General features: G+C 35.4%; 1 long non-coding RNA gene and 1 pseudogene across 2 annotated transcripts in view; one reads left to right on the forward strand and one right to left on the reverse strand.

Moving 5' to 3' along the window:
* LOC143235153 (uncharacterized) overlaps positions 1-13,058 on the reverse strand; it is a 27,299-nt gene extending 14,241 nt beyond the window's left edge. Inside the window, exons 1-2 of the long non-coding RNA XR_013018950.1 lie at positions 12,922-13,058; positions 5,434-5,621 (exon numbers count right to left, since the gene is read on the reverse strand). This is a non-coding gene — a long non-coding RNA (uncharacterized LOC143235153). The remainder of the gene's footprint in view (positions 1-5,433; positions 5,622-12,921) is intronic.
* Positions 13,024-18,330, forward strand: LOC143235151 (uncharacterized; annotated as a pseudogene). Its single transcript, XR_013018949.1, has 3 exons — positions 13,024-13,610; positions 16,492-16,628; positions 17,147-18,330. The product of XR_013018949.1 is annotated as an uncharacterized LOC143235151 (transcript).
* The last annotated feature ends 1,993 nt before the right edge of the window (positions 18,331-20,323 follow it).

A 20,323-nucleotide genomic window follows, 5' to 3' on the forward strand; every position in this document is an offset into this window, starting at 1 on the left:
CAATTGCACTGCCTCACGTCATTGCTATAGTCGCGCGCTTCATCTCTGCTACAGACTCCGCCCATTTTGTAACGTCAGTCTGGTTTACATGTTTGTTATCGAGTGTGCATTGATTTACATGCGCTTGCAAACATATTTTTATTGTGCAACTTTTAACTGTTTAAATATATTTTGTTCTTAATCCCATAATATGGATAAGTGGATAATTCGAAAACGAAAGAATCCAACTGATGGTGAACACTCAGAAAACAAAGACAATTTAATTGATTCTGGTATTACTGCGGAAAAGGGAACGGCGCGTGACTGGAAAAACGTGAAAAGAGAATTTAATGAAAGTTGGGAGTTGAAATTTGCAGTGATTGGAGCAAATAATAAGCCAGTATGTCTTATGTGTAACAAAGTTTTAGGAATAATAAAGTATACAACCTTAAGCAACACTTTAACAATTTTCACAATGAATTTGATGTACAATTTCCAGCTGATAGTAAAAATTGTATGATTAAAATTAGCCGTGCGAATGCACAACTTCATGAACAAAAGGGAGGCGTAAAATGCTTTTTATCATCGATAGAACTAATTGCGTTAGCTGGCTATAAAGTAACTTGGATTTTAGCTCATAAAAAAGAAATCATTTTCTGATGCTGAACTAGTAAAAAAATATTGATTGTCGTCATTAAAACTCAGTTGGAGAATTATAGTTCAAAAATAAAAGATGATATTCTTCAAAAGGTAAATAATTTGCAATTAATTCGAAGAACAATTGTACACAGAATGTTAGAGTTAGTAAACGACATAGAAAATCAGTTGCTTGAACAACTAAAAGACTGTTTGTATTTTTCTTTAGCACTAGAGGAGTCAACAGATGCTAGTGACACTGCACAGTTGATATTTTGGGTTCGATATGTAACTTCAGGTCTTCAAGTGAGGGAAGAAATGATTGGCCTTTGTGGATTGCGAGATCGAACATGTGGAAAAAATATCTTTGAAAAATTTCTTGTAATGTCGAAAATTCAATCTCGATTTTAAAAAACTGGTTTCTGTCGCAACTGGGGCGAAGTTAGGATTTGTTTCTCTTTCGAAGCAGCATTTAATTGAAAATAATGTGAAGTCCACGCTGCCATCTTTCCACTGCATTTTGCATCAGGAAAATTTACGTGCTCAGATGTATAAAAGTGATGAATTGAAAAATTTAATGGACATTGTTGTAAAAATTGTGAATTACATTAGAAGTGGAAGCTCTCTCATCCATCAACAGTTTGTTGAGTCTTTGAAGAAAAGTAGTGACTGTACATTTGATGATCTTACTGATTTTGTAAATGTAAGATGGAAAAGCAGAACGATTTACTTTCTTATTTCCTCAAATGAAAGAGCATCTTTTTTAAAAACGTAAGACTGAAAATTTCCCTGAAATTGAAACTTTGTCATGGCAGTGTGATTTGCACTTTCTGTGCGACATAATGGCTCACTTGAATAACTTGAATACGAAGATTCAGAGAAGAGGTAAAATAATAAGCGAGTAATTACAGTATATTCATGAATTTCAGTTAAAGCTAAACTTCCTTGCGGAACAATTATAAAAGAATGATTTGACACATTTTGCAAAGCTGAACAGTTTTCTAGAAAATAATGACTATGATTTTTCTGTTGGTAAAGATGATCTCTATGTAAACTGGATCAAACATCTATCTCAAAAAGTTTAATCACGTTTCTCCAAATTTAAAAATTTGAAATTGATATTTGAATTTTTGCATGATCCATTTTAATTTGACTTAGGAAATTTCAATACGGAAATTACATCTTTTTTTGTCTTTGGATACGTTTGGATTTGGAGACAATATGCTTACCCTGCAAAGTGCAGAACACATAAAAGCTAAAAATGTTCTATCAGAGAGATGTTCATTATTCTGATAAATGAGAGTCTTCCAAATTAAAGATAGCAATTTTAAAACTATATTCCATGTTTGGATCTACATGGGTTTGGTATGTAAGCCAACATTTTCTACGCTAGATTTTCTCACGTCTAGATACAGGTCTCGGCTTACTGACATAAATTTAGAGACAAGAGATAAGATATTCATTGAGCACAGACATTAAGCCAAATTTCACGAAACTTGTCGATGGAAACCCCCATCAATTTTTACATTGAAGGTCAGTTGAAATGCAATTATTTTGATTAAACTAACATCTTTCAACTTTTTTTTTGAACAGTGTGGCCAACGTTGTTTTCATTAGCCACATTTGTAGCCATCATGAAAATTAAGTTGCCCATCCCTGCTCTAAGATGACCAGTACTCTAATACTTACTATCATGCCGGCTTTCGTGATTTTAACCTATCGGGAAAAAATGTCTGCCCTACTAATTGTGGATACAAGCTAAAGATTTGCTTTAAAACCTGCCTCGTCAAAAGATCATGAAATAGCCTTGTATTTATAAAATGTATACAGAACCTCAACATATCGTTAGTGTCCATGTCACCATGTCCGATCACACTATACTGGACGACCATATAACTTGACAATAGCCCTACAACGTAATTTCCATATCAAAAGATTCCATGAAAAGACTATCGTGTTAAAAGAATACCACTAATTTCTGCATTCTTTCCATGGCCCATACAGTAGATGGAAACGAAGATGTTTCAACATTCTCTTACCGATATGACTGGTATGTTTTTATTTGGAATACCTGTTGTATACTTCAGCTGGTTGACGTATGCGACGCTTGAACTATATGTCGTGAAAGTAACATATATAAATATGATTTATTTTGATTTTACAGACAAAGAACTTTTTTGATTATTTTGCGTACTGTTGCTTTGGGCACGTCACACTTCGCTTTTCACGATTTATCGAAATTTAACCAAATTAAGATTAATTTTCATTACGCTAACCCTAAACTTTATCCAAATGTAATCAAATAAGAACTAGTTTTAATTACACTAACCGTAGAATGACTTAAGATGTGCAAAGATAACTCATTTTCATGAGGTCAGACAAATTAATTGGTAAATATGTTTGAAAATCTTAATATATCAATAGATTGAATATTTGGCTATCCTAACAACCAACTAACTTGTCATTGTCATTTAAATTCTTGTTCGAAGATTAACAGCTAAACACTTCTTGCTCCATCCTGGTGTTAGTTGTTGTAAATAAAAGTACAAAGTTAAACCTGGGACACTTAAAAAGTTAGTTTAGGGAATTTTTAACTATGGTCTTTCAACATCATAAGTAGCATTTAGATTTTTATAGCGGCTACAAACTTTGTAAGATGATCTTTAAATCGTTTGTTACTCGATTACTTTCTCCTGTAACAAAGCCAGATTAGTGGCCTGCGTTTAGAATACATTCCCACATATTTGTAATCCTAGACTCTTCTGCCTTGAGTTATCAAGATTAAAAAATAGACAACTTTCACAGGAATTACACCCACGTGCAGTGCAGTGAGCTCGAGAGTTTATACCTTCCCCTTGTCTTTCGTCCTTTTTTCTTTTCTTTATAGCCCACGTTATACAGGACGCTGGATAATTAATTAGATGGGAACCTGCTTTCTTATACAATACAAAGACAGGCCACTCTCCTCTGGATTTCTTGTTTGTTTTAGAGCAAACCCACATTGGGCTCTCTGCTATAGAAACTTGTAAATCCGTTAAACTTACCGCTGTCCCACCCGGGGACTTTTACTGATTTCTAAGTCCTTGTAGATGCTGAACTGGTTTCAATGTTAATGGCTGTTTTTACAGACAGAAAAAATTACGAAAATTGTTTCTAAAAATCTGTGTTCCTCGTTTTATTAAGTACTTTAAGGGTGATTGAAATTTAAAATATGTGACTCACGTAAACATATCAGCCAAATGGAAATTAGCCAATCAGAGCAGATAGTTGCGAATTGGTTACAAGTATATTTTAATCTTGCTAACCAAATGTGGAACCGCTGGTATATGTACTTGAATAGTTGGGCCATCATTCTCAAGTAACTGTCGATCCTGACTCATCACAATTGTATGGCATCTTCTCCGAGACTGAATTAGATGTTCGCAGTTGCAACTTAATGCCCTATCAGTTAAAAGGCATTCAGAAATACTTCGCATCTCATCATCATCCCAATAACTTTCCCTCGTCCTGTAGTTAATGTCTGTACTAATGTTCTAGGCACTAGTTCAGTTAGAGACAGACTATTTATAATGTCCCCTGGTCAACAGCCGTATTACGAAATCTACCTTACCTTTAGTATATTTACAAGTTGAGTATAGTTTAAACCTTCGCAGACCTTTCGTAACGTCCAGTATAAACAGTTGCGCTATGAACACAACTTTTCGTATCCCATCACTACAAAACAGACCAGCTAAAAGATTTCGAAACTTTTCAGCCCTCGAACTTTATTAAAACTTTTAAACAATATTGACGGCAGCGTCCGTACAGCAGGTCTCTCTGGTCATTAATTGAAACTCAGTATCATTACTACATTATTTATATAAGTAGTTTACAAAGTAGACACCAGGAAACATACTAGTTGCAGAGAAAACATTAAAATTGTATGAAATGTTGATGGTATCAGGACGACCTTAATTTTCTATGTTAAAACAACCTTCGTTCTGGCAACAACCAAGTGAGTTTTAACATTTACAATCAACTTTGCTTACCAATAATTGGTGTAAATCATGTTTTTGTTTTAATTATCAAAATAATTACATTCGTCTATGTTTTTGTAATACGAAAAACAAGCTTAAATGGTGAATGTGAACAAAACGTATGATGCCAGGACTTATCTGAAATGAGTCCTAATTTTACAGAAGTAACGTGAAAGCCACCGAAATAGAGAACAAATGTTATTAAATAGGACACAGCATCTCTGTCGGATTTTTCATTCGAGTTGGGATTCTTTGCAAAAATGTTTCAAATTGGGTTATGACGTGGTTTAGATATTGTTTTAAAGTACAAAACTTGCCAGCCTAAAGTTCTATTTGAATATTGAATAAATGAGTGATATAAAGGAATTGTCAAATAAAAACCGTTACGTGTAACGTTTTGTATGATTGTTTGTTTGAAATTTCATGCAAAGCTACACGAGGGATATCTGTGCCAGTTGTCCCTAGTTTAGCAGTGTAAGTATAGAGGAAAGGCAGCTAGTTATCACCACCCACCGCCAACTCTTGGGCTACTCTTTTACCAACGAATAGTAACATTATAAGACCCCTACGGCTGAAAGAGCAAGCATGTTTGGTGTGACGGGAATTCAAAGCCGCGACCCTAGTTACATAGATATACAACAGACAACCGTTAGTATTGTTATATGCATTTATGTGTGTAGCTGTTAAATTACAAGTCGAGCGCCCTAACCACCTTAACATGGCGGGCCATCGTATGATAGATGCGAACAGTTAAACAACAGTTTTCTCTGAAATATCAAAATAAAAACTGAAACAAGCATACTGTTTACGTCAGCCACCTTCTCCGGCTAAACTAATAGGCTCGTGTTATTCTTTAGGTCCATGAATAAGAGCCGCCAATGGCTCAGCAGCTCAACTGGAGAGTTACAAAAACTGGGGTTCGATATCCATGGTGGACACAGAAAAGACAGCTAGCTCACTCTGTAGTTTCACGTTTAACTGCAACCAAACCTATAAATTAAATTTGACATTCAGTAAATGCACCCTCACTCCATGTTGTCAAAACGACTTCTTTTTAATAATAGTTCATGTGTTCGCCGGTAGGAGAAGATAAAAAATTGTCATAATATGGTGAATCAACTCTTCAAACTAGGTGATAGGGATGTCTATCTTTTTCACCATTTTCATGGTTATGAGTCCCAAAATTGCTGGTGGGGCATCTCGCGGATCATTGCAACAACTAACTGCTTTACAGAAATAAATATATTTAAATCGTTTTGAAACAGTGGCAGCGCCAAGGGGGGAATTGAGACCCCCAAATGATCCAAGCCCCCTCAGCCTTTCCCAATATTGTTACCTACATATATTCATAAAATATGGAAAACACAATCGTCGTTGTTGCTTAACAATTAACATCAGAAAGATAGATCTGTAGAACTCGACGTCATCATTAAGACAGAAGTATATGCCATGCACCTCATAGCAACGTACTGAATACACTGAAACTCATGCGTTGTATTGCCACTCTCTGTGTAATGTTATTTTATCTTGAGCTTTGACGAAGATTAGACAACCACGTTGATTTCAAGTTACAACAGATCATCAGGGATTTTACTTGATAAAACAAAGGTTTCACAGGTATTTAACCATTAATTTCATTTATCTTTTATTGAAAAGTAAAACATAGCATGCATGTATAAGTGTATTGTGTATAGGTCAAAACTATGAAGCATTTAGCCGGTGTTGTGTCCTCTGTAAGATCATTTTGCATTGTGTATCAGCCATCCAAAATTGTACTGATGATTGTGGCATACACTTAAAATTGTGACTTAAAATCCAATTAATGTTATACTTATGATTAGATGATAACCTTACATGTTAACTGACCAAATAATATTTCTAAACAATTCTAGAATGAATTTTGAAATTGTCATTGAGCTATTTAGAAGTGCCTAATTTAATGTAATGTAGCAGTTACATTATTGTAACAGGTGCTTGTCACACTTATGATAATAAGAACAATAACACAATCATAGTTTGGCCTGTATGAATAATGTGAACTTATGAAGAAACTAGCCTTCCTGTGAAGGTCAACCGCAATTTAGACATTTTGTTTTGGTGCTACTATGACCATTCAATATCCAGGCCGTGGGTTTGCTTTGTTCGAGCGCGCGATTCCCGCCTCAAACGCCTTAAGCGTATGATCACCGAGCCGCTGACCATGATGTACGCTCTGCGTACAGCTAACGATCGGCTCAGCCCGATCAAAATCCAGATGCCAGCCGCACGCCAACACACACACTCCCGCTCACTCCCATTAGCTGCCCACAGTTTAACAACATGCCCTATTTGTAATAATGAATTATTAATCAGAGTATGAGTTTCCAATGAAAATCGAATTGAAAACGCAGTTCAAAATAGCACACCTTTCTGAAATGTACCTTGGTATTTACAGTATTATAATTTCCCATCTATACTTCATATAGATGGCACTTTTGGAAGCCCCTCCACAGTTTACCTCAGCCCCCTCCCCCAACGAAAATATCCTGGCGCCGCCACTGAATTTTACCTTAATCAAACGCAAGCATACTAAAAATTCTTAAGCCTTAACCTAAGAAATGCTAGCCTTAATTCGGTGCAGATGAACTATAATTTTACATTATCACTATCCTCTAATTAAGTACTTATGTTATATGGTTAAAGATAAACACTTTGTCTAACAGTATTTCACGGATATGTTCTGGATGCCAGGAGACACACCTTCTATGGCATCATAGACAGGATGCTCAACGAGCTGAATAGAAGATTCTCCTCTAATGCCTGCAGTGTTTTGATGGATGCAACTGCATTGAAGCCCAAACACTCCAAATTTCTGGACAAGCAAGCACTCTTAGGAATGGTAGCAAACTACGGTGTGGCAGAGGATGACCTCGTAGTGGAGGTCCACCAGTTGAACCGGCTAATTGTCAGAAAGAAAGACAAGGGGTAGGAAGTATCCACACCATTGGAGATTGCAACCATGCTTGAGCTATACAAGAATGCCTTCATGGATCTCCACAAACTTGTATGCATCGCTGTGACCCTGCCTGTCACTTCAGCTGCCTGTGAGAGAAGTTTCTCATGTCTGAAGGTTCTCAAGACATACTTGCGCAACAGCAGTGGTAACAACTGCACCAGCAACCTTGCTGTCATATCAGTAAACTCCAGGAGGGCAAAACAACTCAATATTGATACTGTTATAGACACATTTGCTGCCAATCACCAGAACAGCCACATTGTTTTGAAGTAATATTGACTATAAACACAACATGATGAAAGATAGTTTGCCTGATAGTGACCTTACTTTTCCTCAGAGTGTATTAACTTCACATGGGATAATTCGTTTCTGCTATGTAAACTATGTCTTTATGTTATATTTCTTTTGATTTGTAGCTCTACTCTTAATGGTATATTAAATGTTCAATCTAAGCTAATATTGATTTTCTTTATTATTATGTATTACCTTGGGTGGAATTTAGGTGAGCTTCCTCTTTTACATATACGCATATTTTCATAAACAGATTATTTCTAATTTGTAATAATGAATTATTAATCAAAGTATGAGTTTTCAATGAAAACTGCATTGAAAACGCAGTTCAAAAAATAGCACACCTTTCTGAAATGTACCTTAGTATTTACATTATTATAATTTACCATCTATACTTCATATTGATGGCATTTTGAGAAGCCCCTCCACAGTTTATCTCAGCCCTCCAACGAAAATATCCTGGCGCCGCCACTGTTTTAAAACACAAAATACTGACAAAGGTAAAATTAAAGGAGAATCTATGACGTAAAGACCTATAATGAAATTGTAATCAAGTCTGTAACACACATGTAATCATTAAGTACCTGGTCCGATATTTAATATGATATAATGATTTAGTCACGAAGTCTAACATTATTCAAATACCTAAATTATTTAAGGTAATTTTATTGTTGATTAAAAATTACTTAAACACCCCATCAGTGTTGTAAACAAAACATCGTTATAAGAGGTTTAACTGTATTTCTTTGATTTGTCAATACAAGCTGTACCAATGAACCTTCTATATAGGCGGAACTGCTGTTCATAGCAGAGGGTACAACCAATCAGAGAAGCCAGCAAGTTTCTACGTCACAGGGTATTCTTTTACTTTTATCTTTAGTTTGTTTGTTTCTTGCATTTCGCACAAAATTACACAAGGGCTATCTGCTCTACCTGTCTCTAATTTAGCAGTGTAAGACTAGAGGGAAGGCAGTTAGTTAGTGATCACCACCCACTGCCAACTTTTGGGCTACTCTTTTACCAACAAATAGTGAAATTGACCGTCACATTATAACGCCCCAACAGCCAAAAGGGAGAGCATGTTTGTTGCGACGGAGATTTGAACCCGCAACCTTCGGATTCCGAGTCGAGCGCCCTAACCACTTGGCCTTTACCTTTGTTAAAAATAAATCTGTAACATATGTATAAACACCAAATTAAAAGATTACTTGGATCTATAAAACACTAGATTACTTCCACCGAAATGGGACATATAAAATAAGAACATTGGACTACTTCCACAATAACAACAACACATTGAAAATAAGAGCTGTAATTGAACAAAATATTTTTACATACTTGTACACTTTCGGAATAAATTGCCTTAAAAAAACAACAAATAAACAGTCTTCTTAGGACCAGGAGACGAAGAAATAAAGGTCTAGGTCAGAGTGAAAGGTGAAAGGGCTAATATAATGTAAATGATCAAAGTCCGTCCATTAGCTACTTGAGACGACACGAAAACTTTATGACTGTCCTTGATGACCGGTTTAAATAGTTCCCAGTGGAGAAATTCGCCATTTTTGTTTCATGTGTATTAAAACTTTAACATAAACGAAACATTAAACGACGTGTCACCTCATCAGTCAGGATTTCTATACTCTCACAGTATCTTGGCCCTGCATGTGTACTTGTCTCTCCCTACTCTAGTGACAGTTGATGAGTCAATACACAGTTCCAAATTTCGCTGAAATCACTTAACATGTAATTAGCTTCACGTACTTCAATAATACTTTTAACTTCTCAGCTACAAGTAATTTGCTTAGGCTACTAAATTATTCTTTTCTTAAATGTGCTTCACATTACACATGGATCAATAACTGTTGAGCAGTTTGTGTAATCTCAGAAACCAGATGTTGAATACAAAGTTCATGTGTCTACAGAAAAGCGTAATTAATTAGGAAGTGAATGTAGCATAGTTATTAATTAAGAACACAAACCAGAGAAGGTCTATTACTTGTGGTCTGTGTACCTGTAGTTTCTTTGCTGGCTGATGTTACACTGTTAACACAAACCTAGAGAAGTTCTGTTACTAGTGGTTCATGTTCACAGTACACATTACTTTCAAACGTCAACTGTTGAATTTCATTAGAAAACTTGAAACTGACCTTCAGCGTATTCATCTGTGATGAGTGTTTTAAAAACATCAACAAGAAGACCAGCCGAATGTATGAAAATGGGCGTCACCATGTTATGAACATGAACCATGAATATTAAGGTATATGACATTCACCTTTTACTATGTTTAACTCCCGCGTATTAAGCCAGTTAATACTTTACCCAACATTAAATACTTTTTCACAGCTACAACAATATTAGGCCTAACTTGTTTTTTCCTTTTTTTTTACAGTCCAGTCTCGTATTTTGGTAGTAGCAAACATCTATATCTGTCAAGCTGGAATTAGAATTAAAATCCGTCTTTGTAACCAAATCGTTTTAAAAATAACTGACAGAGGATAATCCTTGGGCGTAATTTTTCACATTATACTAGTATAGGATCTGCAAGTATATTTCAGTTAATTCCATGTGTGGCTGGAGGGTGGAAGCCACGCGAGGGCTAGCTGCACTAGACGTCCCTCTAGTTTTGAGGCGATAGACTAGGGGGGGGGGGAGGCAGCTAGTCAACACCATACATCATTAGACTAAAAAGTGAGCTTTAACTGTCACTCTTATAACGTAGTTACGGCCCCAAAGTTCGGGACTCTGTTACTTTGGTGGTACCGAAGATATGAACGTTAGAAATTCGACTTCACAGACACTGGAGAGTGAGAAAAGAAGGAAGATGTGCCGAAGAATAAAAATAGGAGTGACTTCCCATCCTAAAAAATAAAAATGAATAGAAAACAAAAGAAACTGACCCCCCTGAACACATGGGGGATCTCTTAAGATTTTATTCCTGCATAAGACAAAAAAGGTGAATAAACAGCATTAAGAACATGTTTAGTGCCTTTTGTTGGCGTATTCCTGTGGTTTCAAAATATCCACAGTACAAGTAAACCAAGGTGCTAGTTATATACGTATACGTATTGTCGCAAATAAAATACGTTTGATTATTACATGGTCAACTTGAAGATACAACCTTCGGACAATAAGTGTTGAATTATGTGCTTCACAGAAGTACCAAGAGATGGCCAAATGCTGTATTGTCACTGATTATACGTATAGATCAATGTGTGCTATCTGTCACGAAGAAAATAACAACAACAATAATAATAATTACGTAATCCAAAAAAGTTCCTGTTCGACCTTACAACCATAGGGATAGTATAATGTTCAGTCAATTCCACTTTTAGTTAGTAAAAGAGCAGCCCAAAAATTGGTGGAGTGACTTTCAGTAGCTCTAGTTTACCACTTCTAAATAAAAAAAATGATCAGCGCAAATAGCCCTTGAGCATTTTTGTAAAAAAATTTCCAAAACTTGACTGATTTTCTCTTTTTTACAGTAAAGCCACGTTGGGCTATCCATTGTTTCCACCGCATATAATCGAATCCGATTTCAGGTAGGTTAGTCATTAGACTTACAGCTGCCCCACCAGAGGATCTTTTCCGATATACTCTTCCCCCCCCCAAAATACGTACTTTCTTCTTGGGTCATACAGTGAGCGCCATCTGTGAAAACATTATTTAAATCAGGAAATCCATGATATACGAAAGCATTTATACAAAAGCTGTCTGTTAAAGTTCAAAACAAGTTATTTCATTTGGTTGTAAGATCAATACCATCCTTAAACACGAGATATAACATACATAGGAGACATTGTGCAATAAACACAATAATATTGTGCAGTAAAAATAGAGGAAGGAAAGACAACTGATGTTGTGTGTTTATAAATAACACAAGGATCTATTGTTACTATAATTGTGTTTATAAATAACACAAGGATCTATTGTTACTGTAATTCTGTGTTTATAAATAACACAATGAAAGGATTTATTGTCACTGTAATTCTGTGTTTACAAATAACACAAGGAAAGGATCTATTGTCACTGTAATTCTGTTTTATAAATAACACAAGGAAAGGATCTATTGTCACTGTAATTCTGTGTTTACAAATAACACAAGGAAAGGATCTACTGTCACTGTAATTCTGTGTTTATAAATAACACAAGGAAAGGATTTATTGTCACTGTAATTCTGTGTTTATAAATAACACAAGGAAAGGATCTATTATCACTGTAACTCTGTTTTATAAATAACACAAGGAAAGAATCTATTGTTAGGAACCTGCTGCTACTAAAATGAGGAAGACACAGGAAAGGGGATCGCGGGTTAGAATCATCGTCACCAAACATGCTCGCCCTTTCGGGCGTGCGGCATAACAATGTGATGATAGTTATCACTATTCGTTGGTAACAGAATAATTCAAGAGAAGATGGCGGGTGGAGTTGGTTGTCTTCCTTCTAGTCTATCACTTTTTAATTAGGAACGACTAGTGCAAGTAGATCTTGTGTAGGTTTGCTCCAAATTCAAACCACAACTAAAATCACGAGTATTTAATCGTAGCGCGGAAAGTTTCTGGCATTTCTAATACCACGAAGATTAGATTAAAAAACAAACAAACAATATCCAAATTGTTTTATTTTTAATTTCGCGCAAAGGTACACGAGGGCTATCTGCACTAGTCCTCCCTAATATAGCCTTGTAAGACGAGAGAAAAGGTAGCTAGTCATCACCCCACGGGCTACTCTTTTACCAACGAACAGTGGGATTGACCGACATATTATAATGCTTCCACGACTGAAAGGGCGAGCTTGTTTGGTGTGACGGTGATTCGAAACTGTAATCCTCAGATTACGGGTCGAGCGCCCTAACCATCTCACCATGTCGGGCTACGCCTAAAATAGAACAGAAAAATACGAACAGGAAATAACGAAACTAATACAATACTTTAGAATGATGCCTTAGAAAACTGTAATTCTATTTAAATAATCCCATTTAAACTTGTCGGTTAAAAAAACGATTACCGTTTATTTACTTGACGTGTTTGTTGAATCAATGCTTCATCGGGAGTAGGGGGCGTGTTAATGACGTCCTGATTAACAGCTCCTCCAGGCCATGAGATTTGAGAGTTACTTCCGCCGAGAGGAACCAGAACTCCAGACGCTGTATTATCTCTCGAACAGGCTGTTGAATGAGTGCTACGTAACCCAGGCAACCAGATTAACATATGAGCCGGTAGTGTTAGAGGAGAAATCTGTGTATTAAAAGATCTCCAACATCAAACCGTCAACGTAACACAAAAACCACAAGTAATTCATATTACTTTTATTATAATTATCCCGTCAGGATACAATAAACACGTAGATGAAAATATGACGTCAGAAAGTTCAGGGAGAAATCAATGTTATTTCCTGATAGATCAAGGGCTGAATGACCTCACAGCCTCGACCAAGGAGTCTCTAGAAGATAAAGGACATACTACGGGGTTTCCACCATCCATTCACGACGCCGTGTCTCGGGTACTGAAAGGTTACAACTGGACATTTGTGCCCACTACTACAAAGCACAATAATTCGGACAAACGGCGGCCTTACGTTAAACGCCCAATGAACGCTTTTATGGTCTGGGCCCAGGCAACTCGACGTAAACTAGCCGGCCAATACCCGCATCTTCATAACGCTGAACTGAGTAAAACCTTGGGACAACTGTGGAGGTAAGCCTAACCTAGACTTTGTCACAATGTGTTGTTTTAACCAGAACGTGTGTTGGGTGTTGAGGCTTCTACACAAGAAGGTTATATAGCATACATCTGTACCATCGACACTGATACATTACTACACAAAATTATATAACATACATCAGTACCATCGACACTGATACATTACTACACAAGATTATATAACATACATCTGTACCATCGACACTGATACATTACTACACAAGATTATATAACATACTTCAGTACCATCGACACTGACACGTTACCACATACCAAAGTTATACATATATATATATACCATACACATCTGTAACTTTGACACGTTACTACACGTTAAAACCATACACTATAAGGCAGGTGCAGTTTTTAATTGGTAAGTAGCAAACCCTATTGACACGTTCTTTAATATATTTACTTATTAATGCAAAGCTACGTGGTAAGTAATCTGTGTTATTTAATATATTTAATTATCAAAACAAAGCTACGTAGTAGGTTATCTGTGTTATGTGATATATTTAATTATTAAAACAAAGCTGCGTGGTTGGTTATATGTGTTATTTAATATATTTAATTATTAAAACAAAGCTGCGTGGTAGGTTATTTGTGTTATTTAAAATATTTAATTATTAAAACAAAGCTACGTGGTAGGTTATATGTGTTATTTAATATATTTAATTATTTTGTTGTTAATACAAAGCTATATGGTAGGTTATGTATAAAAATGTCAGAACTAGAATTTTGTATTACATACTATGTGTGTTGCCGCGTATAATGTTTGTTTATTTGTTTAGAATTTCGCACAAAGCCACATGAGGGCTATCTGCTCTAGCCGTTACTAATTTAGTAGTGTAAGCCTAGATGGGAGGCGGCTGGATACCACCACCCACTGCCAACTCTTGGGCTACTCTTTTACCAACGAATAGTGGAATTGATCGTCACATATAACGACCTCTCAGTTGAAAAAGCAAGTATATTTGGTGTGACGGGGATTCGAGCCCGCGACTCTCAGAGTATGAGTCGAGAACCTTAACCACCTGGTCATGCTAAGCCCGGTATAAGTAGCGAACTGCTGGATTGATTGTCACCAAACTTGGTATGTTGTGGTCTGAACCCCACCACCACCACCGACATTATTTTCCCCCGTGTATTGATCTGGTACGCCAGATAGTATACCTACGAGTATATAGTTTACAAATCTCTTTCGGTACTAAAACCTGAGACTGAAACACCTTCTGATAACAGAAAGCGCTACCTATAAAACTCAACTGCACAGTAAAAGTGCTATAATAAATACCAATACACGAATAATACTTAAATTAAAAAATAATTATATTACCAAAAGTTCTGTATCGGTAAAATTACAAAAAAAGGGAGAGAGAATGCCCTCTTGTGGCAGCCAATGACCTTTACTACATTGTTTATTAATTCCTATATTACGATTCTTGACCCAAAGAAGTCACGTTACATGACAAATATACATTGACCTCGTGTTAAGAGTGCTTTTTCACATGCTTGACGTTTTAGCCGCGAGGGCGTTATATAAGGTGACGGTCTATCCCATTATTCGTTGGTAAAAGAGTAGCCCAAGAGTTGGCAGTGGGCGGTGATGACTAGCTGCTTTCTCTCTAGTCTTACACTGCTAAATTAGGGACGTCTAGCGCAGATAGCCCTCGTATAGCTTTGCGCGAAATTCAAAACAAAGCAAACCAAACCACTAGTGTCCCTGGTGTCACTCGAGTACAACTTTTTTGAATTTACGATTAACGCTTAGCACTTTTCACAGAGATTTAGGTCAAGAAGAAAAGCGTACATTTGTTGAAGAAGCAGACAGGTTAAGACAGGTTCACAAAAAGACTCATCCTAACTACAAATATCAACCACGAAAAAAAACAAACAGGAAGACACCCAGGAAACCAGGGTGCCACCGTCGTCTTGAGGAATAAAAACTACTTATTTCTTGCTGACCCTAAACCTACACAATGGGATGTCCTTGCAGTGCTTACCAAGAATATCAAAATTCGGTTTTTAGCGTTTCAAACTTTAAGACTTACTGCTGGGTCACGATGGGGCAATGTAAAACAAACAGTAGTTTTCTAACTTTCATAACTGTTTTTTTCGAAGTTCAAGAATTAGTGTGATATTGATTTTTATCTGGTGTATATTTATCTGTTTGTACCAAGCACACTTAGAGCTGAGCGAAGAACCTTCAACAAGGGTGATGGATTTATTTTTATCTGTAAATATCCTGATGACATTCTATTAAACTCATGATTAGTAATAGCACCAACTTCTACTGAGCTAAGCTGATCAATTCATTCTATAACAATAAGAGCAGAATGATCACATGTACCTACATAACTACATAAGATTTATCCAGTAGCATATGCTCTTATTTCACATTCCATTAAGTAAACCCAGCCAATCGTATGTCTTAAAATAAAAGAGTGGTCTGAAAATGTCAGGAATCGTTGAAAGTGATCTTGAATATAATAATAATAATAATACTGTTATCAAACAGGCGTGGGATATATAAACATCCTTTACCAAACGTTTATTTCGGCCTCAAACAACTGGTCAATCAGGTAAAGTTGATGATCATATGCCTGATTTCATTGGTGTAAAGGCTATAATATTACAAAAGAAACAATTTGTTGTTTTTTTTGAGTGGTACATAACAATTGCTTTGTTCTTTACTTATTGTTACAGAGTGTAGAAGTAAGAAGAGGATGGAAACAAACAAAACGTTTTTCTAACAGCTGTAGAAACAAGTAAAACCATCACATAGATAACTTCAAAACAGTTAACAGGTTTTCTAGAGTGTCTTATTGCAATCTGTAAACTAACTGGTTTCATAACGTTAGTTATTTCGTACCAGCTCTTTGAAGAAAGAAGATGATAAAAGTAGCTGGGTGTCAGCAACCAACCAGGGTCCACCTACAAACCAAAACTTCAGGGAGAATGTTTACAATAAAACAGTGGACAAATCAAGCAGTCTTGGGTTACATGGACAAAGTGAGTTGAATGAATTAGTTTGTGATATCCGGAAGAGGGGGAGGGGGAGGGGGAGATTGTAATGGAAAACTAAACGAACATTGAGATAATACAAGATACTTAGTTTAACATTATAATGTAATAGTAGAAGACACTTGGTTTAATATGATAATGTTATAGTAGAACGTACTTAGTTTAACATGATAATGTTATAGTAAAAGACACTTAGTTCAGCATGATAATGTCAAAGCAGAAGATATTTTAACATCATAATGCTATATTAGAAGATACTTAGTTCAACATTATAATGTAATGGTAGAAGATACTTTAATATGATAATGTTATGGTAAGACATACTTGGTTTAACATGATAACACTGAGTAAACTATAGACATAGGCTGGTAGTTTAACACGATAACACTGACTAAACTGTACACGTGGACTGTAGTTTAACATGATAACACTAACTAAACTGTAAACATGGACTATAGTTACTGATTGTTTATTAATTTGAATTTAAATTTACTTTACGGACACAGCTCATCGATTTGGTCAAACAACAGATGAAACAGGACTGATGTCAGAGACAATTTGTGACGTGGATGATTTTGAAGAATATCTTCCTTCTTTTGGAACTTTGTTATCATGATTGTTAACGCAAGAAGTAACCAGTGGTTTCAATCTTCCAACTGCCTCTAAAACAGCTCTAGCGACCAATACAGAAAACTACCTTTCAACAAAATATAACCAGAATCCAGGTATCTCTTTACCTGATGTCGTACCGTCTCTAAACAACAGATGCTTAACTGAAAAGACCTGTCGTGAAGTTAATCTTGACGGTTTACTTCCCACACCTGTGAATCCAGCAATGGTTGAAGTTCTAAATGGGGATAATACACCTAATGGGATTCATTCAGATGAGTCTGTCAAGTTCTACGAACTTGACCCCGACATTACACCACGCAAACCGATCTGTAATTTACCTGTTGTGTTAGAGAGCGATGTAAACAACCACTGTAATAATGGTCTCTAAACAAACATTTCTGTAGACTTTTCCTTCAGTGGTCAGAAGATAGATTATTCTATGTTCTGTCAAAAATATGACAGAATGTCCGGTTTCCACTGTAAAGTCTGGAATTACTGGATCCACGTTATAAAATCCAGGATTACAGGATACACATTATATATAAAGTCCAGTGTTATGGAAGAATATTATAAAGTCAATTATTAGAGGATCAGCATTATAAAGTCCATTATCGCAGGACCCACGTTATAAAGTCCATTATTACAGGATCTGCATTATCAAATCCAGTGTTATAGGATCCACTGTAAAGTCCAGTATTACTGTATTCCACGTTATAAAGTCCATTATTAGAGGATCCACATTATAAAATCCAGTATTATAAGATGCACTGTAAAGTCCAGTACTACTGGGTCCGCCTCGTAAAGTTACACTAAACACTATCAACCATTTGAATTTCACACGCTGGATATGCTTGAACGATTAAACCTATGAACACAAGTATCAACTAAAAAAAAAAATCCAAAACTTGTATTTACTCCATTTCGGTTCAGAGAGTAAAACCTTTACGTGATATGTGGGAAATGGAACACTTCTAGAAGAAAAAAAAACACAGAACGAGAGAATTTTGATGTTATGTGTAACAGTATGCTTCATGTTTCCTAGAAAAGTAGAGTTGCACAATAAACCAATACTTGTGGATCTGGATGTGACGTTACTAAAAATACTATTTACTTGTCAAACAAACATGCATTAATAAATCTAAACACAAACAGGACTATTATGAACCAAGTAGAATGATACTGAATGCATATGTGAGAAACTTTAATGGTGCATACATAACCTTAAATATGACAACAATCAATGTGTTAAAGAAAGAAAACATTAGAAAATATTAAACATGTTTACTCGGTTAATTAACTGGCCTAACAGTACCGAAATAATTCCTTTCATTAGGAGTCTGCTGTGAATTTTTGTCTTGACCTTGCCCAAAAATTTCTTTCGAACTTGTTTGTTAGGAATGATAGGCCCAGCACACAAACATCTTGAACAACTGCTTATTAACTGATAGAAAATAACGAAATTAAAGTTTAAAGAAAAAATGCGTGTAATTACACCAAGCATATTAACTAACCCGATAATTCTCAACCTACTAAATTACACCAAACATATTAATTAACCTGATAATTCTTATCCTAACAAATTAACCAAACATTTAATTAACCTAATAATTCTGAACCTATCAAATTACACCAAACATACTAATTAACCTGATAATTCTTAACCTATCAAATTACACCAAACATATTAATTAACCTAATAATTCTTAACCTATCATATTACACCAAACATTGATTAACCTGATAATTCTGAATCTATCATATTACATCAAATGTATCAATTAACCTAATAATTCTGAACTTATCAAAAGTACATCAAACATATTAATTAACATGATAATTTTTAACCTAACCAATTACACCAAACATGTTAATTGACCTGATAATTATGAACCTATTATATTATACCAAACATATTAATTAACCTGATAATTATGAACCTATCAAATTACACCAAACATATTAATTACCTGATAATTCTAAACCTATCAAATTACATCAAACATGAAAAGCAAAGTATCCGATTACTTGTAAAAAAATTAGAAAAAAGGAACAGCTAAGCCTAAAACGACTAGTATCTTTATTAACCATTGTCCACTAATTCAGAACCAAATAATGACATAAACACTCTCGTTACACAATAAACTGATAGAAAACTAAAACTAATAACTGTAGATTAGCCAATAAATGTTAGGTTTTAGTTTTTTTTGCTTAATGTTACTTTGTTTTGTAAAAATACATGCATAGAAATATAAAATGGAATTCTTTCATCTATGGGTGACAGAAATATAACGATATATTTTATACATATGAGATTTTCTGCATACAAACAATTCTGATATTTTAATACTTTATTACTCTTACGACTCCTAAAATATATTAAAACACATTTTAAGATATATGAAATGTACCAGATGTTTGTTTTTCCTTCAGTTTAAATAGATGAAAAAACATGTGACCAACTAAAATGCTCATAGATATGTACGTGCATGTCAGAATAGAGGGTTAACACCAAAGTTGGTTATGCAATATTGTTAAACTTCTCGTGCTCTACTTACCCATTGTCGTAGGTTAATTCCCTTTAATACTGTTGAACTCTCTCTGACGGAATATGTCAGGATTGAGTGACCCAACTCTGTAATGGTTTTACAGCACCTGAATGCTATGTCCTCCATACTGGTACTTGTGAGACGACCAGTAACGTGATCAGCGTCTGCACCCTGTGAAAGATTACTGCAGTTTTTCCCTCGACATTCTATTAAAATTCTCCAAAGGTTCTAGACATTTGTAGAGCAGAGTCGTATTGGACGTAAAAAAACTGTTACTTTCACTTTGTTTTGCACCTTATTTAGTTTATTATTCGATCCAGTGAAATCAAATATTCACTTTCAACTCAATGTAACAGTTCCATTCGTATCTCCCTTCATTACAGTATTATTTTTCTCTGTGTAAGGTTCACAGTGCACACAGAGTTAACAGGTTAATGAAACTTGCTTATTATTCAATAACTAGAGAACACGAGTTATTTCAATCAAACGTTCCTGTATGTCGTGAATGTTTTACAAGATAAATTA

The sequence above is a fragment of the Tachypleus tridentatus genome, chromosome 12 (assembly GCF_004210375.1).
Source record: "Tachypleus tridentatus isolate NWPU-2018 chromosome 12, ASM421037v1, whole genome shotgun sequence".
In the NCBI taxonomy this organism is placed as follows: Eukaryota; Metazoa; Arthropoda; class Merostomata; order Xiphosura; family Limulidae; genus Tachypleus; species Tachypleus tridentatus.